Below are 26,895 nucleotides of genomic sequence, written 5' to 3'. Positions count from 1 at the left end.
TGCGTGGAGATCATGTGTATTCAGAACACACTCTGGCCACAAACACCTACTGCTAAGACACATGGGCCTGGACTCCAGGCTCTACACGAGAAGGTTTGGGGTCCCTTACCTTTTGGTTCAGGTGATGCCCTCTGGTGCCAAGATGGCCTTTTCCTTTTTGGACAGTTCACAGCATCTGGCCAGTCGGTGCCACCATGAGGATGCAGCTGCCCTGCCAGCATTGTTCTGGGGAAGCAGCATCGTTTTCAGAAAAACAATCCAATCTTTCTCAGGTTTCAATTGGTAAAGCCAGAGGCACATCCAGTGGACACAGCCCTGGTGGGGTGTCCGTGGGCTTGGCTGTGAGGTCAGAATGTGTCCTGGAGGCTGCTGGCTGCTCTCCTGAGCCTTGACCCCTGTGCCTGTGGCCCACTGTCCCAGAGAGCCCCCCGCATCCACGTCCCCCCCGGCATCCATGTCCCCCCCGCCAAAGTCCCTGACATTCAGCTTCAGGTTCAGGAAAAGTCAGCCCATCTCTGGTTCTACAAAGTCAAGCATCTGTTCATTGAGTTCACGTTCCTCTTCCATCGGAGCCACTGGAGCTGCGGCTGCTTCCAGGGGCCTGGGCGCAGCTGCCAGTGGAGAGCAAAATGGGAGGAAGTTTCCAGGCTGGCTGAGCTGGGTCCCTCGACACTCCACTGTGGCAGAGCCAGGACCTAGGGCTCTCCCAGGACAGGCCAGCTGGTGACCGGTTCGCATCCATCTTCCTGAGCTGCCCGCCTTGCCCCTCAGGGAGCCCTCTGTGGGCTCTGGGGCCCCCGCTGGCTACAAGTGAGTTCTGTGTCTCGGTCGCCCTGTGGCTTTTGGACGCAGCAGACTCGAAATTAGTTCATGATGATCCAGACACACATGGCAGCTGGGAAACCACACGGGAGCCCTGCTGGTGGAGAAGCCGTCGCCAGGGCAGCCAGACAGAGATTTATAACAGTGACCTGGGCCTCATCAGGCCCAGTGACAGGGTGCCGACGGAACCGGTGCTTAGTCACCCATTTGCTTGGCAGGGCGGGTGGGTGAGGAAACAGGGAAAGGTCAGACAGTAGGAGTGTGTCTAGACGTTCTATTTTGGACTCTCCTCTGGTGTGTCCTGTAGCAACCTCTGGAAACAGGTCTTTCAGCAACATTGTAAAAAGCATCGTCCCCTGGTGGTGGGGGGGCTTGTCTGCACATTGCAGGCCCACCACAGAGTCTCCAAGGCCTCATTTAGAGGCTGGAGGGAGACCCTGGGGAGGCCCCTCAAAGCCCCTCCCGGCAACGCCCTGTTCCTGGGAAGGACGCACCACCCGGGAGGGGCCAGGCCCTCCAGAAGCATCCAAAGCTCACGGGCAGAAGTAGTTATTTTCCGTCCAGGCATGATGGGAGCCTACTTATAGCCCATATCTCATTCATGTTCTTAGCTTTGAAGCAGAACTTCCGAGGGATGAGGAGGAGAAGTCGCACGTGTGGCCTGGCCTCTACCTGCCCACTTCCAGCCATGGACACTGAGGCAAAGGGGAGGGTGGTGAGGAGCCAGGGAGAAAAAAAGAGGCTGCATAGTCTGGCCAGCCTCTCCATGGCCAGCCCGAGATCCCTTTCTGGTGGCCCTCATGCCCCCATACATGAGGCACTGGCTGTGGATGGGGGGGGGGGGGGTTGCGGCGGCTGCCCAGCCCGTCGAAGGCCCAGAACCCACGGGTCCTGCCGTTGGCTCCTATATTCCTGAGGCCTGGGCTTTCTGAGCACCTGGACCTGGCTGCTCACTAGAAACACCTTGGCTCCGTCTGATGCGCTCCCCAGGTGGTCCAGTAGGTGGTCCAGCTGTCTCTTCCAGACAGCTCTTGGGCTGGGGTTCAAGGCCATTCCATCCGTATTACTGGGGAAACATAGTGTGCGTCGCCCTCTGGCTGCTGACCTGGGTTTCAGACACGCAGCCAGCACATTCTCTCCACCTCCTTTGCCTCCAGCGTCAGGTGGCCAATGGAACCTGGAACTCTGAATAGCTGCGTGTCTCACTGGAGGCCCACCAAGCAGCAGGGCCATTTCCCAAACAGGTCTTTCTGAGGCTGCTCCCTCTGGGTACCTGGACCTCTCCGGAGACCCTGAGTCGGCAGTGTATCCATACTGTTCCCCGCGTGGCAGCTCTGCTGCTCGAGGTGCAAACCCATCCAAGAAGCCAGCCCTTGCTCCTCCTTGTTTCACTTCCTCTCCCCCTGCCATGCTTGGTGGGGCGGCTTCCCCAAATGCACTTGATGTAAACGTGGTGTCGCTGTCTTGCTGCGGGGCCCAGGGTCCGGATCAGACAGGCATGTCATAGGTTTGCTCCTCCAATGGGGACAGACCCGTCCAGGAGGGGCTTGCCCTGTGCTGTTCTTGTGGAGCTGACCTCTGCTGTCGGGTGGAGTGGTCTGACCATGTGCAGACTCGTATGCAAGGCTCTGCTGAGAACCTGGGATGCTGCTCGGACCATCTCCCTTACAGGACTCTTGCATGGGCAAAGTCTGCCAAGCACCCCCCCCCCATATTCATTGAGGGTTAATAATCTAGAAGGATCTATGCAAAGATGTTATAAAAAACAAGGAAAGAGGGATAAAAACACACAGGGTAGACAAAGAACACAAACCATTCAAGAACCCCCAGAACAGATGAAGCTGTACTGACTCAGCACTGTAAGTGCAAAAAAATTAAGGAAATAATCACGCTTGAACAAGAGCCCAAGCAGAGCTACAAGAGCTCGTGAAGGTCTCATGAGGCTCTTCAAGGAAAGGAAAAAATAAGAGGCAGAATATAGGAATGGAAAAGAAAATAAAACTGTCACAGGGTGAGGACACATAGAAGCTAAAAAATAGGAAACTAGACAGCTGCAAACAGAAAAGTGAGCAAGGCAAATTTCTTATGAACAGAGGGGCTAAAAAGATCCGAGAGAAAATAATTAATATAGAAGACAGATCCCGAGGAAGAGAAGTCACTGGAACCCATCTTGTCCACAAATCCCTGGTGGACCTCAGTCCCCCTGAGCTCCCCTCACCCCTGCCCCACCGCCGTGCCTGCTCCATGTACCTTTCACCAGGTGGCACATGCGCTGGGGGCGGGTGGGGGGGTGCTCAGGCAGAGGCAGCCAGGGATCACCCCTCCTGGGCCTGGCTCTTCCATCCCTGCGCCCCCACGAGCTCCTGGTGCCACCATGGCCCTTCTTGGTTCACAAGGCTCTCACCAACGTGGCCACGTCTGGTGAGCAGCTGGCCTGGTGCATGTGACTCCGGGGAGCCGCTAGGAATGGCCCCATTCCCACAATTGCTGTGGTTTTTCTCATCAAATGACCTCTCAAAGGGACCCCCAGGGAAGAAATTTCCCCCACAGTTAAATTCTCGAAATAGTTGAGCTACTTTTGAATATTGGGTTTTTATTTTACAGACACTCTAGGCATGTTGTGGTTTTTCCCTGCTTGCATTCACTGCCAGGAAGCACAGCACACACTTGGCCAGCATGGGGGGTTGAACAGTGGCCCCCCAAATATGCCCACCAGGAAGCTCAAAAGGTGACCTGGTGTAGATAATGGGTCTTTGGGGATGAAACTCGGATAAGGATCTCAAGATGAGACAGTCCTGGATTATTTGATGGACACACACACCCAGATGAGGGCGGAGTAGAGAGGCCCAGGGCAGTTCCTCCCTCGGAGGCTCCAGCCTCCATCTTGGACTCCCGGCCTCCAGGACGGGGAGAGAAAAAATTCTCTGAGCCGCCTGGTCTGTGGGGCTTGGCTGCGCAGCCCAGGCAACAGAAGCACCCCGCAGGGTGTGCTGTGAGTGACGTCAACCCAGATCCCTGCACCCCGATTTCTTATGAGGCTGCTGTAGTCCTCAGGGTCCTCTGGATTCTCTTGTGGTATCTGCTGTCCACCTCCCATCAGCTGGGCATTGCCAGTGCATCAGGGATGTCAACCTCACACCCCTGCCCCCCGGCCATCCCAGCCTCAGTTCAGCCCCCTCTACTTCCTCACTTTTAAAGGCCATTGTCTAGAACACCCAAGGGTTTCCATCATCGATGTGACGCAGGAGACTCCTGTGGGGACCAAAGGACAGCCATGCCCGACATCCTGTCTTCCTTCCTTCCTGGCAGATCAGCACCTCTGATCTGCCCTCCAAACCTCCCTTTGCCACGGCAAGAGGGCAGGTGTGCTAACGAAAAACACTTTCTCTTGTTTGTATTTATTTCTTGTCTGAGAATGTGGCCTGAGTCCACCCTCAGTCCTTAAGGTATTCTGGGCTTGGAGGGGCTTTTCTTTCAGCCCTTGAAAAAACACGCCACTTCCTTCTGGGCTCCGTGGCGGTGACAAACCAGCTGCCAATGGAACTGATGTTTTCTAGCAGTGACGTGTCTCCTCTGGATGCTGTCAAGACATCTGATTTGTCTTTAGTTTTCAGAAGTTTAACCATGATGTGTCTTGACATGGGTGGGGGGTATTTTCCTATTTGGATTTGTTCTGATTCTTGATCTGTAGGTTCATGTCTTTTACCAAATTTGGGGAGTCCCTCTGGGACTCTGGTGACCCAAACTCACCATGTCTTCTCCACTGTCCTACTGGCCCCTGAGGCTCCACCCATGTTTTTTTCAGCTTATCTCTCTCAGCTGTTCAGACTAGATGAGTTCCAACTCCTCTCGCATCCTTGACTCTGCCCTGCCTCCCCTCTGCCCCCGAGCTGGGAGTCATTCTCTTGTCGAATATTTTGTTCTGTAATTTCCATTTGATTCATTGTAATCATTTCTGGGTTTTTGCTAAAACTGAGAATGCGTACCTGCTCGCCAAGTTGTTTTTGCACTAACTGCTCTAAAAGCCTTGTCAGCTGGTCCCAGCGTCTGACAGATCCAGTACTGGTGACACTACAGTTTCACCCAGGTTGTGATTTTCCTGATCCTGGTGTGATGGTGATTGTTAAGTTTTATCCTGGCATGTATCCACTATGGCAAGAGGCTGTGGGTGGTGCTTGATTTATGTTTTAGCCGGCAGTCACCGGTCTAGGCTTGGCCACCCCCGTCCTGGCCACTCTGTGAGCTGCGGTAAGTCCCATGGCCATGCTCAGCTTGGGCAGTGCAGTTGGGTCAGCTTGGTGGTCTGGTGCCTAGGAGGTTACACTGGCCCTTCTAGGGCCCCCCAAGGGGGCGGAAGGGCCTTCCCCCGGGGTCCTGGTGGAGAGGGGCTCTCTGGCCTGTGGGAGGAAGGAGCTTCCCGGGCACACATGGCTGTTGATGTGGGCCCTCTCCCGCCCGGCTCCTGGTCCTTGGATGGAGTCAGTCAGAGGGAGGGAGGCAAGGCTGGGCCGGGCCCAATCACTACCTTGGGGGGCTGGTCCCCCATCCTCATTGACTTAGAGGGACTGGTGCCCCTTCTCACTGTCTTGGGGGGCTGGGTGGGCCTGGCCCCCTCCTCCACTGTCTTGTCTCAGGAGGACTCATACTCTGTGCTCTCTGTGCCTCGACCTGGGCCACCTTCCTCTGGCGAGCTGCTCTGCTGTGAGATGTTTCCCAACTCCAGGTTTGGGCCCAAACCTCTGCCATCCTCTCGGCCCCTACCCCCAGCTCTTCTCTGGCTGCCTCCTGCTGTTTCCAGAGTTTGTAGCTGGGCTTAGGAAGGAACAGAAGGGGCTTGCTCCTGCTCAGGTGAGACATGAGAACCATTTCACCCTGTTTGGAACACGGCAGAGCAGTGGGGGGTGGAGGGGTGGCAGAGAAGCACTGTGGGAGCCCCAGGGGTCCTGCTGCACCCTGCTCTGGAACCCTCCTGCCTTCAAAGGGCAGGGGCCGGCCTCATCCGATCCCTCCTTAGAGGTGCCGCTGGGTCTGGCCTTGTCCTCGTCAGCATCACGGCAGAGGTGAGGTCTGTCCTGGTCCTGGTAAATCTGCTTTTCAAAGGCCTGGACTAACACAGCCTTGCTGGTGGTCAGGACAAGGGGGATGGTCTGCCTAGAGCAGCGTCCCCTGCCTCCTCTATCTCCGCGGATGACGTGCTGAGGGTTGGGGGGCCACTCTGGGCAGCCAGGCTCCCTGGCGGGTCCTTGTCTGACCATCACCCTCCTTGGCCACCAGAGCTGGGAGCCCCTTTCCTGGGGGCTCCTGTGGCTGGTCCACCCCTAACCATGCCCCCTGTCGGGAGAGCTGTGGTTCCAAATGTTTGTGTCATGGCCCCCTGCCCCAGACTTGGACAGAACTGAAGGGCCAATGCTGGGCATCTGGTGAGCAACACAGATTTCCACTTTAAACCATTTCATGAGAAACTGGCTGGGGAGCGGGGTGCACCCCACTGGCAGGCCATTTATCCCATGCCTCCCTGGGGAATGAGGTGGGCTCGGGAAGGTGAGCAGCAGCCCCACAAGGGCTGGCTCATAGCCACACAAAGGTGGCTCTGTGGCCCCTCCCCCACCCCACGGCCCTGCATCCTGACCCTCCCTCCCCTGCAGGTGCCCCAGGAGGGGCCTGGAACAAAGTGGGCCTCTGGAGGGGTCTGCCTTACCTCCCCCCCGCCACCCAGCTCTGGTGGAGGGGCCAGATGTGCTGCCGTTCAGAACCTCTGCAGCCCGGAGTTCCCGTCGTGGCGCAGTGGTTAACGAATCCCACTAGGAACCATGAGGGTGCGGGTTCGGTCCCTGCCCTTGCTCAGTGGGTTAACAATCCAGCGTTGCTGTGAGCTGTGGTGTAGGTTGCAGACGCGGCTCGGATCCCGCGTTGCTGTGGCTCTGGTGTAGGCTGGCGGCTACAGCTCCAATTCGACCCCTAGCCTGGGAACCTCCATATGCTATGGGAGCGGCCCGAAGAAATAGCAAGACAAAAGAAAAAAAAAAAAAAAAGAACCTCTGCAGCCCCACCCGCACCCCCCCAGGGCTCCCATGGACTCCCAGTGCCAGTGGGACCTGCAAGCCTGTACACCTTCCCCAGGGGGGCCCTGGGACCCTGTGTGTCTTCCTGCATTAGTCCCACCCACAGGCTTCTCCCAGGAGAAGTGAGGGACCCCCACACTTAAGAAAGGACAGAGCCCAGGCCGGGCTCCTCTGAGACATCAGAGCTGGGTGGGTGGAGACCAGCCTTCTTATTTGTACCATAAACGCAGCAGGCAACCCACACCTGGCTGGGGGCTGGTGAGGGGGGGAACCTCTGAGCCTTGTCAGCGGGCCTCTGGTGCCCTTCCAATTAAAGCTCCATGTGGGAGGCAGGTGTCGTCATGGAACCTTGCAGACATTCAGCCACTAATTAGTTATGACCTTGGGCAGTTTCCCTGGGCCTCAGTTTCCTTTCGTAAAAGGAGGGTGGGTGAAATGGCAGCTTGCTGGGGGCAACAGGCACAGAAGGATGGGGGTGGGTGTGTTACCACCCAGAGAAACAGAGCCCAGGAGGACAGGGACACACCTGTCAATACACGCAGCCTCCAGACAGATCTCACAGAGCCTGGAGCCTCATGTGCAAAGGGTGGCCCCAAACTGCCCCTCGGGGGCTAGGGATGACTGCAGAACCCAGACTTGCTGTTCCAGAAAATGTGTTCAGACAGGACCCAGCCTCCTGGGAGCCCTGCTCCAGAGGCTCCCCCTGACTGTCACCCACAGGCCCAGGGGTACCACCTGGAGGGGCAAGGACAGCCCAGAACTGCCCTTGGTGGCCCTTCTTTGCCTCAGGCTCTGGCCTCAAGGAAACGTGCTTCTGCCTGGGCCCGATGCCACACAGGAGGACCACGGCCGTGTATCCTTGTGCTTGGGTGGGCTCAGGAGGGGCCAGGCCCCGTCATCACCATCCCAGAGCCCACCCTGCTCCCAAAGCCTCCTTAAGCACCCATGCTCAGGGTCCGGCACTGCCCGTGGAGTGAGCATTGCTAGGAACAGAGCTCAGGGCAGGCAAGCAGGGCCAGCACAAAGCCAGGGGCCACGCATCCTGTGAGTCTGTGCAGGCTCCACCCATGGTCTTGGTGTGGGGTCCCTGGGGACAAATAGCTATCGAATAGCTCTCGGGAGACACTTACAGGCCCCCAACCTTAGAACTCACCTGGGCATCACCACTACCTCACATGGAACCTGGGCTCACCATGCCCCGGGGCTCCAAGAGCCCAGTGAGTGCACAAAGGGGTTGCCGATCACAAACTGAGCCACACAGGTATGGCTGCGGACATTTCACTCACGCCCGCTGCCAGCAGTGGGACAGGGCTCCCCCGGGGGAAGTCCTGGGGACACGGAGGGTCCATTTTTTGGCCAAATCATTTAAATCCATTTTTCAAAACTCAGATCCCCAGCAAAACGTAATCTGGAGTGCCCATCATGGCTCAGCGGAAACGAATCTTACTGGCATCCATGAGGACGCAGATTTGATCCCTGGCCTCACTCAGTGGGTTAAGGATCCAGCGCTGCAGTGAGCTGTGGCGTAGGTCACAGACGCAGCTCAGATCTGGTGTTGCTGTGGCTGTGGCATAGGCCGGTAGCTACAGCTCCAATTCGACCCCTAGCCTGGGAACCTCCATATGCTGTGGGTGTGGCCCTAAAAATTTAAAAAAAAGAATGTAACCACCTTTTGAGGCCAGGAGGGGAGGGGGGAGGCTGAGGCTGGCTGGAACTCACAGGGACAGCTACAGAAGTACTACAGGTTGACGAGGTGTAACCCCTCTTTACAGGTAGGAAGACTGAACCCCAGCGGAGCCAAGAGCTTTGCTTGAGACTGAGAAGAAAAGAGGGTTTTATCTTGTATGAACACCATCCAACCGTCTGGTCTGTTTCTCATCAGTTTGCTGAAATGCCCCAACCAACGGGGCCACAACCAAGGCTCCTGCATCTGGAGGCAGTGAGGGTGGCTTCTGACTTCTTAGGCCAGAGGTCAGGGTGTGGCCAGCCTGGGAGGTAACCCCTGGGGGCTCTTGGTCTGGGTGGGGGGCTTCCTTCCTGCCCTGACACCCACCCTCACCACAAAGCCGAGCTTCCCTGCTGCCCACAGAGCCACGGAGTGGGTGGGGTTCACACCATTTCGTGGGTTTGTTTTGTTTTTTAACCACTGGGCAGATTCTAAGGTCAAACTGGAAGGTTCAAACTACCAAAGGGAGCCCATCGCAAGTTGCTGGGATGTTTCCTCCAATGAATGTTTCCAATGAGAAATCATCAAATGTAAACCTAGAGATTCTGCCATAGCTTTTGTAACTGGCCAGGAAAATCAACCTGTATAAAGCTTTGTTTTGTTTGAACTATGCCTTATTCCATAAGAATTTCATTAAAGCAATTATATCTTAATAAATGTGGCTAAGATTATGGATGGCAATTCATCTCATAACAGAACCTGCATGCATTGCAATTAGCAGCAGCAAATGAGCAGGACACAGCCAATTGCTGGGCCTGTGTAATGTTTTCATTACAGGAGTTACTAATAATCTATTAATCTTCCTCTAAACACCCACCAACACGCACACATTCCTCACCTCAAAGTCGGTTCTATGAAATGGCTTTAAGTAAACAAAATAAGAAGCCAGGAGGCAGCATGTCAGCGTGTGATTTACGGCATGAATTGAACATCTTTGTGTGAACAGAGATACAATTAACCCCCAACAGAAAACTGTCACAGCATCAAATAGCTTCACTCAGGGCTGGCCCTGCAGGGCCTGGCCCACGCATCCTGCCCAGAACCGTCCGTGTGTCCAGAATGTGTCTGTCCCGGCCTGCCTTCCTTGACGAGTCTTAGCCCTGGATTCGCCCTGACCTGCTGGAAGCCCCCTGCAGCGGCCCCCCAGCCCCCAGCCACCTCCGCCACCTTGGAGAACAGGTAGGGCCTCGGAGGAGAAGCAGGCCAGGGAAGCCTCCCCTGCCTTCATTCGAGACAAAAACACCGAATCAGTTCATCTTTTCCAAATGCAGGTAAAACTGAATATTTCAAATGGGGCTCCTGGAATCTAATCTCATCTTTATCTTCTCCAAGGAAAATCAATTTCTGTCTGATCCCCCCCAAACTGAACTCATGGTCACAGAAGACACAGTGGTTGATGAAGGCTGGAGCAGGGGTGGAAAGAAGGGGAGAAGGTGGTCTGAGGGCACAAGAGTCCAGAAAACGGAAAGGAGTTAAGAGCTGATGACCTCTCACCTTCAGGGTTATTTGCTGCTCTAACCCTGAGTCAGTCGGCCAGCATTCCTGGGACCCTCTCCGCACCCATTGCTTTGCACTATTAAGAACACTTTGGCCCTGGCACAATTATTTTTAAATATATACGTTTATGGCAGATTTTTTTCAATACAAAAGATTACAAAATTGACTTAAGGTTGAAAGTTACAGCTGAGGGGTAGAGGGATGGAGGGTGGGGGTGCCCTGCAGGGTGGCCTGTGTCCTGGAGGAGCTTCTTCCACGGGATACTGAGGGAGGTGAAAGGGACATTGGCCAGTGACTGCTGGAGCCCTTGTTGGGACAAGTGCCGGTGGGGAGAGGGGACACAGAGGACCACCACATGGGGGTAAAGGGAGCTTCTCCTGCTCACACACCTGTACCCTGAAAGCAGCCCTTGGAGAGCCAGGCCTCCTTTCATGGCTGAGGGTCTTTCTGCCTTGTCTGCCAGGAAGCTCAGGGTTCAGGCCCAATCACCCCCCTCTCTGAATTATGAGACTCTTGCTCTTTGCTATTTTCACCCTCCCGTTGACCTGAGTGTGTTTTCTTTGCAGCAAATGGCCTCGAATCCCTCTCAGAAGCGGATGGGCAACATCTGGTCTGGTAGGAGAATACAGCCAGCTAGCCAGCGAGACCCTCATCCACACCGTCCCCCCACCAGCAGGCCTACATCCCCTCTGGACCCTGAGGCCTCAGGGGGCAGCAGGGGGTCTACGGCCCTGCTCAGAGAAATGTTTTTGATGCGTAAAGTAAAAACGTAGGATCACAGCAACTGCACCACTGCTGTGGAAATGTTTCTTTAAAAGCACAGTCATGAGATAGTGATATTAACTCATTAAATAGCAATATCCAGTGACGGTTCTATTGGGTTCCACAATTTGGACATAGAGACACCTATAAATGGTATTTTGAGATTTCTACAACAGTGGCAGTGTGACACAACCATGGTCTCTGGTGATATGAACTTGATTCATAGCATCAAGAAGCATCAAGCCTCCTTTTTGTCTCTAAATGTCCTGTTCTGACACCCTCCAGGTGGTGAGAAGTCCAGGCTCAGCCTCCAGGGTGGCCTTGCTCCCAGGTGGTGCTGGGTCCTGGGGCAGGACGCGCTATGCCTAGAGCAGTTCCCAGGCTTCGGGGAGCTGTATCCCCGACACTCCCACACAGTCCAGCTCTGTCCATATCAGAGCCAAGAAGCAGAGAAGCCTAGAAGGTGCTTTAGGCACCAAGACAAGAATCCCAGGCAGGGCCCTGGTCTGCCCACCTCCTGCAGCCAGGAACAGACACCATGTCTGAGGCACCACCTGTGCCAGCCTTCCAGGCCTGCCCCCCACTCCCTGCAGCCCTACCAGGCTGGCAGCCTCTCCTCCAGGCTTACGGGGCTCTCACCCCGACACAGGCTGCTTCTGCTTTCGGTTTCTCCCAGGGGCAGCAGCCCAAGGTACCCTTCAGGCCAGAATATGGACTGGTCCCCTCCCCCTGGGCTGTGCCCTCCCAGAGCCCCCAGGAGGGTGACTGCCCCCTGATTTCCCCAGGACTTGGCTGGTCTTCCTGCTGAGAGTCCAAGGTCCTGGCATCCCCTGTCCTGGGCACAGGGTCCCCACAGGCCCAGCATCCACCTCAAGCTGCAGGTTGAGGTATGTTGGTGGTGCTGCCTCTTGCTCCCTGGGGCCTGGGGGGCCAAGGGATGGGGGTCAATCCTTCCAGGAGCTGTGAGCGTGGATTAGGGGGTTCTTGCTGTCCTCCCTGCCACCTGTTCCAGGTGTGAGTGTCCTGGAGCCACAACCAGCGGCTCCCAACAGTGGCTCACTCTCCCCCAGGTTGGAGCCTGGAAACCTGTCTCGGTCCTGCTGAGCTCTCTGAGTACCTGGGGCAGGTCCATCCTCCAATCCAGCTTCTGCGCTTGTCATACGTCACCGCAGTCTCTGGCTCCCATCTCCTCAGGTCTTCCCCTGGGTCTGCGCATCCCCTCTGAGGTCACAGTCAGAGGCTGAAGCCTACCCACTCGTACAGCGCGACCTCCTCCTAGTGACCACATCTGGGAAGACCCTCCTCCTAGGCCTGACTCTGAGGTCCCAGATGGACATCAATTTGGGGACCATTGCCCAGTCCAGCGCACCCAGCGTCTGCAGCAGGGGCACTGCAGGTGGTCTGGGCACACTTTGGGGTCTTGGGACCCCGTGGAGCCTTGGTGCTCGAGCCAGCTGTGGGGGCTATTATGGACCCTTCAAGAGGGCCTCTGTGAACCCCAAACTGTGAGCATTCGAATGTCCTGAGACCCACCCCCCGGAGCCCCAGGCTGACCACAGGCTGCAGAGCCTGCCTCAGCCTGGCAAAGACGCCCACTTGATGAAGTGGGGCTGGCTCCCCACCAGGGCTGCTCATGCCGCGCTCACACCCAATGGGCAGCGGACAGCGGGCAGCAGGCGGGAGCTTGTTTCCTCTGCATCTAGACCACCCCATCCCTGACTGAAACCCCAGTCCCGATGCATCACAAGACTCAGGAAGGTGGCCTTAGGGGTGCACTGTCTGTGCCCAGGGGCTTGGAAAGTCCTGAGGGCAAAGCCTAGCAGCCCCCTGCCATGTAGCCACTTCATCACACATGGATGCAAAGAAAGACTCAGGAAGCCACCCTCAGATCTGGACGCCTCTCCCAGCAGGACCAGCCACACTAGCAGTTTCCTGTGCAAGGTGCCCTGTGTCTTTCAGGCCAAGAGCTGCTCTTCTGATCCTGTTTGTCCAACTCCTGTCCCAGCCCCAACCTGCGGATGAGGGCAAGTTAAGTCTCATCCTAGGGGCTCCCTCCTGCCTCTGCCGGGGCCTAGGGGCCAACAGGCTCCGGGAAGCCTTTGGGTCCTTTGCCTGCAGCAGCCGCTGCCTGTGTTGTCCACATCCATGCTTGGCCCTGGTCTCTGCAGAGACCCCAAGGTCCCCACCACTCCAGGAAACCGAGAGGTCCCTGCATGGGAGAACAATTAGCCCCTCCCCCAACTCAGGTCACACGTGCGGCCTCCTACCTCTGACGTTGGGAGCAGGCCTGAGCTGACCTGGGCCTGGGTCAGAGGCCAGACGCCCCTGTGTGGAGTCCCCTTGAGGCTGCCCTGGGGAATGGCTAAAAGCACTCTCCTACCTGCATGAGGTCAGGCTGCAGAGACCAGAGGGGAAGCCACAGCCATCCCCGGGCAGAGGCTAATGGTCAGTCTTGTCCCATCTGCTCCAAGCAGGGTCAGCAAGGGCCTGCCCGAAACCAGGCACTTCACCTGCTCTGAGCCACGCGGGAACCGCTCCACCTGTGTTGGGGGCCTGCAGTAGGAAAGCTGATACAGTCAAGCCTCCCTCCTTGAAATTCACAAACTCAGCGGCTTCGTTACCCAAGACTCCATCTCATCTGGACCCCTGGGGCTGGCACTCAGGAGCCTGGAACCGGCCCCAGAAAAGGCCTGAAAAATCACAAGGTGCGGAGTTCCCATCGTGGCTCAGTGATTAACGAGTCCAACTAGGAACCATGAGGTTGCGAGTTCGATCCCTGGCCTTGCTCAGTGGGTTAAGGATTCAGCGTTGCCGTAAACTATGGTGTGGGTTGCAGACGCGGCTCGGATCCCGTGTTGCTGTGGCTCTGGCGTAAGCCAATGGCTACAGCTCCAATTAGACCCCTAACCTGGGAACCACCATATGCCGAGGGAGTGGCCCTAGAAAAGGCAAAAAGACAAAAATAAAATAAAACACAAGATGCAAGAGGGGAAGTTTTTTCTTTTTAAATCTTATCTGAAGGATGAGATTTTATTCTTTCTGTTACACTATTGTATTTTAAATTTACTTCTAAAATTATTTAATAATTTTTTTTATTTTAGAAGAGTTTTAAATTTACACAAAAGCTACAAAAATATTACATACCCCACAAACCTGACAGCCAGCTACCCCAAGGCCAAAGTCACACCTTATGATGGTTTAAGGCTGGAATATGCACTCAATGAACCTGAGTGATGAGCCATACTGACATGTTATTAACCAGACTTTGTAATGCTCAGATGTCCCCAGTGTCCCCTCACATCCCCTCCTGTGCTAGGATCCCCCCAGCACCACAGGAAACTTGGTGACAGGGGTTCCCAGGCTTCACTGGCTCTGAAGACCCAGATGGTCTCAGGTGAGCTGGTTGGGTATCTTGTTCAACACCCTGAAGTCGGACCTGGCTGCAGTTTTTCACGTGCTGAGACTTGGCTGAAGGGTTGGGGGAAGTCACGTTGGTCACCTGAGGCACCTGTTAGGAGTGCCACCGCAGGCACAATGATGGGGACGGGAGTGGGGGGGTGACACGCTCCCTCCTGGAGGGTGAGAACCCACATAAGTGTTTGGAATTCACAGATTTTCTGTTCCTCTCTAAACATTTCTTAGCACAATAGTTTCTAAGCTTTTAAGAAAGTCATCGATTAGTCTTTGTTAGAGACATAGGGGTTAATTTGTCATCTTTTTCTCCCAGAAAATGCAGAAGAATGGTTTCCCCTTAGCTGTCCTATTGCTTTAGAAGTGGGGTTGCTGCATGCTCTGTCCCAGGCTGCAGAGGCGGAGGACTGCTCCCAGGCCTTGAATCCTGTCCTTCAGCAGGTGGGGGTGACTGCGGCAAGATGCTGTGGTGCCAAACACCTGCATCAACAGCCCTGCTGGACGGGGGACAGGTGGTAGGAAGAGCACCCAGCCTCTGTGATGGAGCCACCAAGTGCCCCCTGGAGAGCTGGGGCCCCCATCGCGCCCCGCCCCCTACCCCAGGCCCACCAGGGACGAGAGCCTGAGATTCTCCTCTGCCCAGGAATGGCCTCTGCCTGCTCACTCAGGGCCTTTATGCAGGAGCACCCCCTCCCCAGACCCAGAGTGTAGGGTGGGGGCTACTCACCCCAGTATCCTCAGCCCGGGAAAACCCCACGCACTGCTCAAAAGGCTCTGAGAAATGGCCTGCAGAGCCCACCCATGAAGATGAGAAAAGCCCCCAGGCTTCCCAGCCAGAGGTTCCAGCACGAATTCTAGCCCCATGGTGGCCCCACGACCCTAACCTCCACCCCAGGTTTCTCCAGACCGAGGCCCCTCTCTAGGGTCACCAAGTGGTATGGGCATCCACAGGGGTCGTATAGAGGGAGGAAGCCCAGTGTTGCCTGGTGGACACTGCTTAGGGACCTCGGGCCCACGGGAGCCCCAAGAGGTTCACTCGGGGTCGATGTGCGGCCACGTGGCATCCAGGAGCGTGGGCAGGAGGGAGCAAGGGCCATAATCTAATATCTTCCTTCTGCTTAGGATGATCGCACGCTAAGGGCTGCTCTCTCTTAATTAAGCTCGGCTCCCAAACCCTTTTAACCACGCAACTTTAAAAAGAAGCATGTGTCTTTCCAAATTAGCTTTGTATCTAGGAAAATAAGACAGCAAGAGTGTGTTAATGAACTTCCTTGAGCTCTAAGTGCCCGTCTGCGGGGAGTTTTATTTGCTTCAAAGGGAACAGCATCCATTGTGCTGAGAGGGAGCTCCAGGCCCCCCTGGGCACTCCTCCCCCTTGTCCCCAGACTCTGCTGTTTGCACAGAGAGGAGACAAGGTCCAGGGAGCTGCGGGCCCCTGCCTGGTCCACAGTGGCTTGGAATTCGGGACCCCCTGGGTCAGCCCAAACTCTAGTCTGTATTCCAAACGATGTGAAGAGTTTATTCCCAACATTTGTTAAGGCAATATGCAGACTCTGTCTGGAATGCATGCTTTTTATTTAAAAAGTCAGGAGAAAATCTTTTTCAAAGAGTGGAAATTTCACGGCACAGGAAGGGACTCTGACCTACCCAGCCTTTCAAGGGCTGCTTCTGCTGCCATCTCAGGCTTCAGGTGTTTGCATTCTCAGCGGCAGATGCCACCACAACCCAGCAGGCTTCTTAGCGGGCTGCTCCAGGAGAAGTGGCTCCCCCTGGCCCCCCAGAGAAGTCTGTCCTCAAGCACAGGAAACGCAGCCACGGGAGTGAAAGCAGAGAGAATGCGTGAGGGACCAAGAAGATGCATGGAGACTGGCCGGAAGATGGAGCTGGACCAGGAAGGGACGCAGACTGGCAGCGCTGATGAAAACCAGGAGACCAACGCCACGTGAACCGACTTAGCAGAGGAGCAGCCACAGGGCTGATGTGGCTGAACAGAGGGGCTGCGTGATACTGAGACATAACCCCTCTGCTGCAAATGGAAACTCCTTTAGAACAACTTTTCCAGAGCTTTATACACAGCTTTGGAAATGCCCCCGGTTATAACCACTTGCTGTCCCAGAAAAGGTGAATTGGCAAACAACAGATGGGGTGTCTATACTGGGAGAGCTGGGGGTCTCCTACATGACCTGGGATGTTGGGGTCCCCCCAGAACTGACTGGGATATTGGGGTAACCTACATGACCCAGGATGTTAGAGTCCCCCATCACTGACCCGGGATGTCAGGGTTCCCCAGCACTGACCTGGGACGTTGGGGTTCTTCACACTGACCTGGGATGTCAGGGTTCCCCACACTGACCTGGGATGTCGGGGGTCTCCCCACAGTGACTTGGGATGTCAGGGTTTCCTGTGTTTATAGAAAACCCCGGGGTCTCTCAAGCGTGGATTCTTCCCACAGCATCATCTTGGCAGTCTGTTCCTACCACCTGCTTATCACCTGGGGCTTGAGCTTTGCACCCCAAGCTCAGGTGCTGCCCAGTCCCTTCACAGAGGGTGACACCCGAGCCCCCATCCCAGCATCATCCCTGAAGCCTAAGCTGTCCGGGAGCTGCAGGGCCAGGGCCCAGGCCCTAGGTCAGCTAGAGGTCAGACATGGATGGTCAGGCCTGCGTCACTTTCGCCCTCCTTGGGGACCAGCTCTGTGTCAGCCATGGGCTCCCAGCCTGCCTCACCCTGATTGGGCCCCTGCCAGCTGTGCTGAGGTAGAGGGGCCCTGGCGGGGCAGCCAAGGAGGCTTTACCTCTGCAGCTTGGCCAGGCCAGGTCAGGAGTGACTGAGATGTTTCCCCCTCACTTGGCCAGGCTGGCAGCTCCCAGAGGGTCTGTTTCACCTCCCTCTGCAGCCCATGGACCCCTTACATCCTCCTTGTGCTCATTCATCCACGAGTGTCACCAACCCCACAGGAGAATGGCCTGTGGCCAGAGGCAAAGGGGCTCAAGCCATCCTGCTCGTAAACTGAGCATTTGCTTTTTAGAGGGAACTTAGCAAATTAGCCCAAGAAAACACAATCTGAGAGCAACACCATCCTGCATTTGGATCCAACAGCTGTACCTGCAGAATGTGCTCATTTTGCCCAAAACCCCATCTGGATGGTCCCCTCCCTGTCCTCGTGTGCACCTCCCACTCTGTCCGGGCAGGTGAGGGGATCAAGAATCCCCTCTGGTCCAGCCAAGACCTGAGGCAGGACCAGGGTGCGCCATGTGTGCAGTCAAGTCCCACCCACGGCACTGACACCTGGTGAGTCAGGAGGGAAATCTGTGTAGGTGCGTCTGGTTTGTTTTCTTTTCTGCTGAGGGGTGTTTGTCTCTCAAAACTGTCATTGGTGCTAATGAGCACAGGGAAGGGAGCCTTGGCTGCAGTGCCCTGCTGTGTGGGACGAGGGTGGGGCCCAGGCTGGGCCCTGACAGCCCCTTGACAATGCCCAGGGGAAGAGGCTCCCACCCTGAAATGAGGAGGGTCTCCTTTGTCTGCTCAGAGGGATCTGGCACTTGCCTGGCAGATCCAATGGGTGACTAACACGAGGCCATGGCCAGGACAGTGAAAGCAGCTGCAAGGTTCAGAGACGCATCAGACAAATGGAAACTCAGTGACCCCACCTGGCAACCCTGCTGAATTGGACAGGCTCTTGGAGTTGGATGAGGAAGGGGCTACTCGGGGTCTGAGGCTGGCCTTGGCTCCTAGGTTGCTGCCAGTGTCCAGGCTTCTACCTGGCAGGGAGCCCAACCACAAGGCCTGAAAGAAAGAGCTGGTGCTGAGGCCCCGCCTGGCCGCTGGAACCCAAGGCCATCCCAGGCTGGAGGACTGTTGGGTCTCCTCTCCCACATGGTCACTTCCACATACATCAGAGCAAACCCTGGAACCCCTGATGCTCGTGGGAGCTGGTCGCTGGACGGGAGCCCCGGAAGCTGGTGGTGACCTGGCAGGAAGCTGCAGCTGCTATCCAGGGTTATGGGCCTTGGGTTTTGCTCCAGGCCAGGCAGGTGCGACCTTCCCAGAAGCCGGGGTTCCCAGAGGCTTGCAAGGCGTTGCCTGAGGCCACTCGCCATACACAGCGCAGGCAGTGCCCGCCACCATGAGACTTGGCTTGGCTCAGATGCACACCTGAGACCATCTGTGTGAGCAGGTCTTACAAATAACATCTGGTGCTCAGAACAGTAGCTGCTAAAAATGTCTATTTGAGATGAATGTGCAAAACCAGGGAACTTGCTGCCCCCTCTAGCCGGTTGCACAGGTCAGAGATGGTTCTCTTGAGGGTGCCCTTCCCAACATCACCCCACTTTGCTTCCTCATTGGAGCAGCTCTGTCCTTCCCTTAGAAGCCAGAAGGCAGGGGAGGAGCAGCACCCCCCATCCCCAACCGGGGTCTTAAATGGAGGGCGAGGCAGGGACAGGTAAGAGGGGAGGGAGTGTCCAGAAACCAGTCTGCTGTCCTTCTCTCTCTCTCTCTTTTTCGTCTTTTTGCCTCTTCTAGGGCCACTTCCCGTGGCATATGGAGGTACCCAGGCTAGGGGTCAAATCGGAGCTACAACTGCCAGCCTACGCCAGAGCCACAGCAACACGGGATCTGAACCGCGTCTGTGACCTACCCCACAGCTCACGGCAATGCTGGATCCCCAACCCACTGAGCAAGGCCAGGGATCAAACCCGCAACCTCGTGGTTCCTAGTCAGATTCGTTAACCACTGCGCCATGATGGAACTCCCCTCTGCCTTTTTTTTTTTAAAGACGGGTGGGGGTCTGGGGATGACTGTGTGTGACAATAAGATGGTCATGCTGGGTGCTAACTGGCCCTTTCCTTGGCTTCTGCTGAGCCCACTCACCCAGCAAAGGCGACGCTTGAAGGCTGTGCCTGTTAAGGGCGTGGCACTCCTGGCTCTGGGCAGCGGACACAGTAAAAGTGCAGGTTGCTGCTGGTCACACTCGGGAGGGAGGTTGATGGAGGAACTGCTTGACAGCGAGGTAGAAACGGCCTACCAAGAGTCCAGAAATCGGGAGTTCCCTTCATGGCTCAGTAGTTAATGAATCCGACTAGAATCCATGAGGATGTGGGTTCGATGCCTGGCCTTGCTCAGTGGGTTAATGATCTGGCGTTGCCATGAGCTGTGGTGTAGGTCGCAGACACAGCTTGGATCCCGAGTTGCTGTGGCTGTGGCTGGCAGCTGTAGCTCTGATTAGACCCCTAGCCTGGGAATTTCCATATGCCTTGGGTGTGGCCCTAAAAAGAAAAAAAAAAAAGAGAGAGAGAGAGTGAGAGAGAGACCAGAAATCCTGTTTAATGACCAGACTTCACATCTACAGTGGGAACTGACAACCACAGGAAGCAGAGCCCGGGGGTAGACTTCTTGCCCCGGCCCCTCCACCTAACTAACTCGAGTGCCTGGACCAGGGACACCAGCTACTCCAGGCAGGGCTACCAGCTCCAGCCTCCTCCTGCACAAAGGGGAGACTCAAGCTCCTCTAGCTCCACAACCAGGACCTCGATGCAAGATTGATGTCAGCAGAGATTAATGAGAACTTTGTTCACAGATATTCAACATTAAAAACATATGGAGACAAAATAGCAGAGGTTTCCCAACTTGAGCCCAGTGTAGGTTTTCTCCTGCTCAGTGAGGGTGGGCATCCCTCAGTGCCCAGAAGACCACGTAGATGGGGACATCCGTAAACAGAAAGCCAGGCTTGCAAAGGAAAGGGCCCTGCGGCCAGGAGTTAACTCCCACGTGTTTCACAAACAAGGAAAGAGGGTCTGGTCCACATGGTCACTGGACATGGCTGTCAGGACCAGGACAGGGACCAGGATCTGCGACCCCTGACCTCAGCACACTGGCCTTTCCTCTGTTTCACTCTAAAAATTTTCCAACCACCACCAGGCAAATAGCAGCAGTTGGCCAACTGCCAGCATGTTTGACTCCAGCTGCAATTCTGTGGATGCCTGGGTCCACAGATCAGAGCTGGCTCATAGCACCCATGCAAGATGTCATTGTCCTTCTCCATGTGGACGTTTGTTCTGATCCAAGACCCTGGCAGGTGAGATGGCTGGTCCTAAGCACAAGCCCCATGTGGCGCCAGATTGAGCTGGTCCATCACACATATGCAGCGGAACAAGGTAATGCCAGCTTCACTAAAAAACACCCTGGAAAAAAGCGAAAAGTACTAATTTTGTCCCATCTCAACCCCTGGATACAGGTCTTTTTGATATTCTGTGTAAGCAACTGGGAACAACACAGAGGCCTCCTGTTACCTGTGCTCTGGTGCCTGAAGAAAAGCGTGTGGTCCACATGTGGGCTGAACCCTCCCTGCTTCAACTGAAAGAACAACAAAGGGTGGTCATTCAGACATGGGCATCAGCAGACACTTTCTAGACTTGAACAAGGTCAGCCTGTTGCTTTAAGGAAACAACAGGCAAAATTTGTAGATGATGACAAAATTTGAGCTTCCAAACAAAAACTGGAATTTTGGAACCCTTGTAGCCACTTTTCTGAGGCAGTTGGTGGTGGTCTGGACAAACCTGACTTTCTGCTATTGTATAAAAAATGTTCAGCCTTTGGAAGATTTGCACGACCCAAGGAACAAACTTTCTGCAAGGACCATGCATCCAGACCATGCGTCCAAACCATTCTCAGATGACAAATCCACTCGGATTCAAGGCAGACGAGGAGGCCAGGATGTCACAGTGGTTTCACAGGCTGAGAAGCCTGTGGTGTGGTTTCAGATTCCAAAGGCAGCTCACCTTTAAGACACTCTATTGATCAAGTTTTGTATAGTAGCAAAGAATATGCACAATTACCTACAAAGACAGAACTAGAAATAATCCAGCAATCCATCTTAGGGTTCACTGTGCCCCATTTTCTCTTATATTCCAACCAGAGCTGTCTAAACACAGACACAGATGTGAGAGAAAACAACTGTTAGACCAGACACCAAAGACATTTGCAAAAATGTAAAATGATGCCATTTTTTCTCACTAAAACTTTTGTTCTGTTTCATCAAAAATGTTACTTATGGCAACACTTGATGGGTTTATTATTGCTACTTCTAAATGAATCGATTGATGAATATTTTAAATTTCTCAGTTTTAATTGCTAACACGGTGCATATCACTATGTATAACCCACATAAACAAAATTGGGTGGGGGCTTTGATAACTTTGAAAGGAGTTATGAGTTTCCTGCAGACTAGTCACACTACCTGAAGCCTCTAAGAAGCCCTTTTGTGACCTCTTATCCCTGTCACAGCTGTAGAGGGCCTTCAGGAAAGCATGATGGGGACCGTCCATGACTGAGGAGCCACCATGCGGAGACCCTGCCCCTTTCGGGGTTCGCAGCTATCCCTCGCCAGCTTCTCTCTAGAGCCTGCTGAGCTCTGTCTCCCGCGAAGTTCTCTTTAAGGGTGTCAAGTGGCAGTCAGCCTCGTCTGGCCCCCCCAGCTTCTCTCTTAATTCCTCCAGCTCCAGGCCTTTCAAAAGGCTATGTTTTCGCTTACCAAAACTTCATTCAACAGGCCACCTGCCCCTGGGCACCGGCTTGCTGCCAGATGACAGCAAACACAGGACAACAAACACAGGACAACTCCCTTCCTTGACACAAGAGCCCAGCGCTCGTGGCCTCCTGGGCTGAGCTTCTGAGTGGTGCCCCCAGATGCCACAGGAACTCGGGCAACTCAGCCAGGCTTTCCTGCCCTGCTGTTTGAGTTGCCAGACAAAATACTGGATGCCCAGTGAAGTTTGAGTTTCGGAACAACGAATAATATTTTCGTTTAAGTGTGTCCTGAATCTTTATTGTTCATCTGAAGTGTGGGCGGGGAGCAGGGAGGGTGCAGGTCCACCTCTGTGTGGCCCCTCCCCATATGAGAAGCCGGTAGCAGGCCTCTGGGGAGGGATTCCCTTAGGCCCTGCAGGGGCCCCCAGGCACAGCACACAGGCAAGGGTGAGGAGATGAGAGGAAGCCAGGGGTCCCGGGGGAGGGGAGGGGCTACAGTGGCCTCAGTGGCCTTGGGAGTCCAGCTGGTCCTCCAGGCCCTGGGCCCGCCCCCCCCCCCCAGAGGGGGTGCAGGAGGACTGGTCACTGAGTTTCAGGAGCACCGAGGTGTTGCAAGGTGGATAGCGAGGCAGGCACCTTGTGATGGGCACGTGCCACACACAGGGCACCCGCCTGGCCTCAACTCTGTGGTTCCCAGAGCGAATTCGGGGCACTCAGCCCTGGGTGTCCCGGTGCCTGTGGGAGCTGTGCAGCCCAAGGAGTCTGAGAAGCCTGGGCGAGGCAGGCAGCTGACCTGCTGTTTGACTCCAGGGGCCAAGGTTGCTGAGAGCCTTGGGAGCGGGCCCTTCTCGCCTCCCTTGGTGGAGCACAGGGCTGAGGTTTCCCTGCCCACTTCCCCTTCTTTTCCACCCTCCAGGCCCCCACGAGGTCCCTCTAGTGTCCCCCCTTCCTGGCTCCTGCATCAGCTCCCCCTGCCCTGACCCTCAGAGGTTCCAAACCTTCACGGGTGTGACTGCACTGCCCAGATGGGGAGGTGACCAGACAGGGAGACCAGAGGGAGGGGTCCTCCACCCTGATAGTCCCCCTGGAGCAGGAGACAAGGGAAAAACAGAGCAGGTGGACACCCACGGGTGTGCCCCTGACAGCCCTGGGGAGTTTGGGAGACCTCGTGACAGGTGCGTAGAGAGAGCAAGACAATTGCAGAACGGTAACAGCCATACAGGGAGGAGGAGGGATTATTGGACAGGGCGGGGGTGGGCACGAGCTCAGGCGCTAACACAGTGGTTTGTCCACACTGCTCCCAAGTCCACGTCCAAAGCCTCCAGTTCCAGACCTCCCGGTGTCCCATAGGCCCCACGGCCGAGCAGCGAGCACACAGAACACCTTTGGCCATACCGCGTATCAACCAGACAACAACAAGTGTGATGGGCTGTGGGGGCTCAGGGACACCCTGGAGAAACCAGCCAAGCACCATGGCCTAGAATCAGGGGTGGGGGGTAGGTGGGCCTTGCTCCTCGGGGGCGGGGGAGGGGCCCAGCTGCACGTCCTTCTGCACTTCTTTTACCACTTCGATAAAATGGAAAGGAACCCGCAAGATGAAGCCCTCACAGCTGACTGAGTCACCTGCTGTCACTCGAGGCCCCAGCAGCCCCCACAGCCTCCCCAACCTCTGTGTTGGGGGGGCATCTGGATTCAGGGCCTTGGGGCCCAGGCCCAGGCTGAGCCGGCATTTCCAGTATGTGAGCGAGTGGATGAGTTGACTGAGGAGGGCTCAGCACAAACCAGCAGCCCTAGGCCAGGGGAGTTTCTGACATGGACCTGAAAGTTAGGCTGGTGTGTTTGCGTTGGATTTTGATGGAGGAGATGCTGTTGAGTTTGGTTATCTTATCGAGAGAAGAGTTATTTCCCAAACGGGTCAAAGTAAACAATTTATTGTCCACAGAAGCAAGCCTTGCTCACCACCCCTGTCCCCCTCCTTTTGGGAGCAAAGTTTAGTGGCGACATTAAGACGACACACCACAGGGGACCAGGAGGCTGAGGCGGCCACAGGCTGACCTCAAGGCCCCTGGTGTAATTCAGCCCCCAGCCTCCCAGCCACGCTGCCACCACGAGGGGTCAAGTGTGCTCCTTACGAGGGTGGCCTGGCTCGAATAGTGTCACAGGCGGAGGGCACAACTCTGCGCCCCATTACCTTTGTAACGAGAGGTCTCAGTGGCGTCGCAGGCGTTCGGGTCGGGTCCGAGTAATGTGGAAAATCTTCTTTGGATCAATACAGTGAGCAGGGCGGAGACCGGCCTTCCCCGCTCCAGCTGCCAGCGAGCTTTTCTGACGACATCGCAGCAGACAAGCCTCGTCTGGAGTACGAATCGTCTGGCGATAGGTCAGAATATTTTTCCATAACCCTGGAAAGTATTTTCGGTTGACATGTGTGGATGCATTCTCATCCAGCAGTCGGATGCAGCGCAAATTCAAAGTCCCAGATCAACCTGTGACTTTCAGTAAAATGTCAGCAGGAATAATAATAAAGCCCTGCTGTTCGTCTTAAACCTTCTCATAATGGTCAGTTCGGTTCCACAACAGAAGACAAAGGCCCGCCTGGTGACGCGGTTGGTTAAACTTGGTTTTCCCTGCCTGATGACACAATGGAAGGAAGCCTCCTACTGCAGAGTCTAAGTGAACCGAACAAAGAGGCTGGAGGATTTCATTACGAGGGGCTTTTGTTTCACTAACACATTCACCCCTTCTCCAGTGTAGTTAGACTGTAGCCAGGCAAGGCAATGGACCAAAATCCGACTTCTAATCTGCTCTTCAAAGACACTGCTACTGCACAGAGCAAGGAACAGCTCTTTCATTTTAAACAAACGTTGATAACTATAGCTCTCAGTAAAACAACAAATATGTTTCATTTTATTTCCTCTTTTGATTTTACAAATCAAGAAAGTCTACATGACGTGGTCTTAAAACAGTAAATATAACAAAGCCAACTTGCCTATGTTTTGCGGATGCTTTTCCTGAAAAGCCTACATCGGCCCACCTGCCAGCCCAGGCCACTGCCTCCTTGAACACGTGCTCTGGGAGGTGGGCGCAGACAGTGGCCTGGGCATCAGTCCAGTTTCTGTTTAGGCTTTGGTTTCGGTCTAAAGAAGCAACACTTAATCACATATACTTCAATTGTTAAAAGTAACAAAAACTAACAAACCAAAAAAACCACCCTTTCACCAAAATGTACTGAAAGCCTTCCTCATCCAGAAGCTCCCTCAAGTGCCTTCGATTTGGCAGACTAGGAGGGGTGAGCACAGGAGAAGCAGCTGTGGACGAGGACCTGAGGAGGGAGGAAGCAAAGCAGCCCCCCACCCACCCATCCCTCACCAGCCGTGAGCCCTTGGATAGAGCGCACAACCTGGGCCCATGATGGCCACTTCGAGGCCAGCTCACGGCCTCTGCCCCTCAAAGGAGCTTTGGGAGGTGCCATTGGAAAATATACCACCTGTACCTGCTTGGGGGTCTATGCCCTCCTGTGGCAGAGCTGGTGAGTTCTGTGCAAACAAATTGTGAACAGAGAAAACGGGTTTCTGCGTTAATGCCCTCAAGAGTCAGAATGGCCAGTGGACCCTGAATCCCTCCCACATGCTTTCTTAGCAAAGAGAGAGGAAGGGAAAGACATTTGCAGCCTCTGGAGTGATGCTATGTTCTCGTTCCCGCTCCAGTGTCCCCTATGACAGGCACACACTCGCGGTTCATGTCCTCTGGCCCAGCTACCCCGCAGGTGGGCCTGTGCAGCCAGGCAGGCATCCAGGTATGGACCCAGCTCCGGGCTGGGTGGAGAGGCAGCACCAGGTGGGGACAGACTAGGCTTGTGGGTCAGGACCCCTGAGGGAGCCAGAGCCTCAGCATGGGCTTGGGGGCTCAACAAAGACAGGCATGTTAGGGGGAGGGGGATGTTGGACGGCCTAGGAGGACCCCACCCTCAGCTGGGCTTGGACGCAAGTTCCAACAAGAAGGCAGAGTGGGAGTTCCCGTCGTGGCGCAGTGGTTAACAAATCCGACTAGGAACCATGAGGTTGCGGGTTCGGTCCCTGCCCTTGCTCAGTGGGTTAACGATCCGGCGTTGCCGTGAGCTGTGGTGTAGGTTGCAGACGCAGCTCGGATCCCGCGTTGCTGTGGCTCTGGCGTAGGCCGGTGGCTACAGCTCCGATTCAACCCCTAGCCTGGGAACCTCCATATGCCGAGGGAGCGGCCCAAAGAAATAGCAAAAAGACAAAAAAAAAAAAAAAAAGAAGGCAGAGTGCCCACGGAGTGTTTTCCAGCTGAGGGGTGACCAGAGCTGGGCGTGCAGGGATCACAAAGGAAACTCCCTGGGACTCGGTCTCCATGTCCGGGAAGTGGGTGAGAGATTATCCGAGTTGACATGAGCACGTGCTTGAGAGGCGCCTGGCACAGTGAGCATCAGCAGAGTCAGAGTGTCACTGTCACCACAATCTGGGAGGCAGGGCAGCATGGGCGAGCTGACACTGCCAAAGCCCACGAGATGCTCTCCTGCAGGGAGCCAGTAGGGAAGGCCTGCTGGTGCTGGTCAGGGAGGCTCACTCGATCCTGGTGCCACACTTCCCATCTGCACAGCACCACCCCTTTCTGGATAAGCAGCTGTGAGCCGGGATCCACTGCCCCACCCTTGACCACGTGGCCCAGCCCGTCCTGAAGAACAATCTGAAATGTGCACCAGCACTGGGAAGCAGGTCCCTTGAGTGTGCTTGACACAGGCAGTGGCACTGGACATGGTCCCCTGGCCTCACCACTCAGTGGGGCTGGGCCTGGTGGCCATCTGAGCATGAAAGCGCCTCCCCCCGAGCCCCAGTGTGGGTTTTAGGGACATCTAAGAGGATTGTTAAACTACTGTCCCTGACAGGTAACACAGAGAAGCCCATGCTGCCTGTGAGGCCAGAGGGAGGACGCTCCGCCGAAAACAAGCAGCCACGGCTATCCAGAGGAACACGTGTCCAACCCACATGCAGGAAAAGTCCAGAGCAGGCAAGTCCATGGGCAGCAAGCAGCTCAATGGGGCCAGGCTGGACAGAGGGGGCTGGAAGG

Source organism: Phacochoerus africanus, chromosome 2 (genome assembly GCF_016906955.1).
Source record: "Phacochoerus africanus isolate WHEZ1 chromosome 2, ROS_Pafr_v1, whole genome shotgun sequence".
NCBI classification, from domain to species: Eukaryota; Metazoa; Chordata; class Mammalia; order Artiodactyla; family Suidae; genus Phacochoerus; species Phacochoerus africanus.
Note: the sequence above shows the minus strand (reverse complement) of the source record.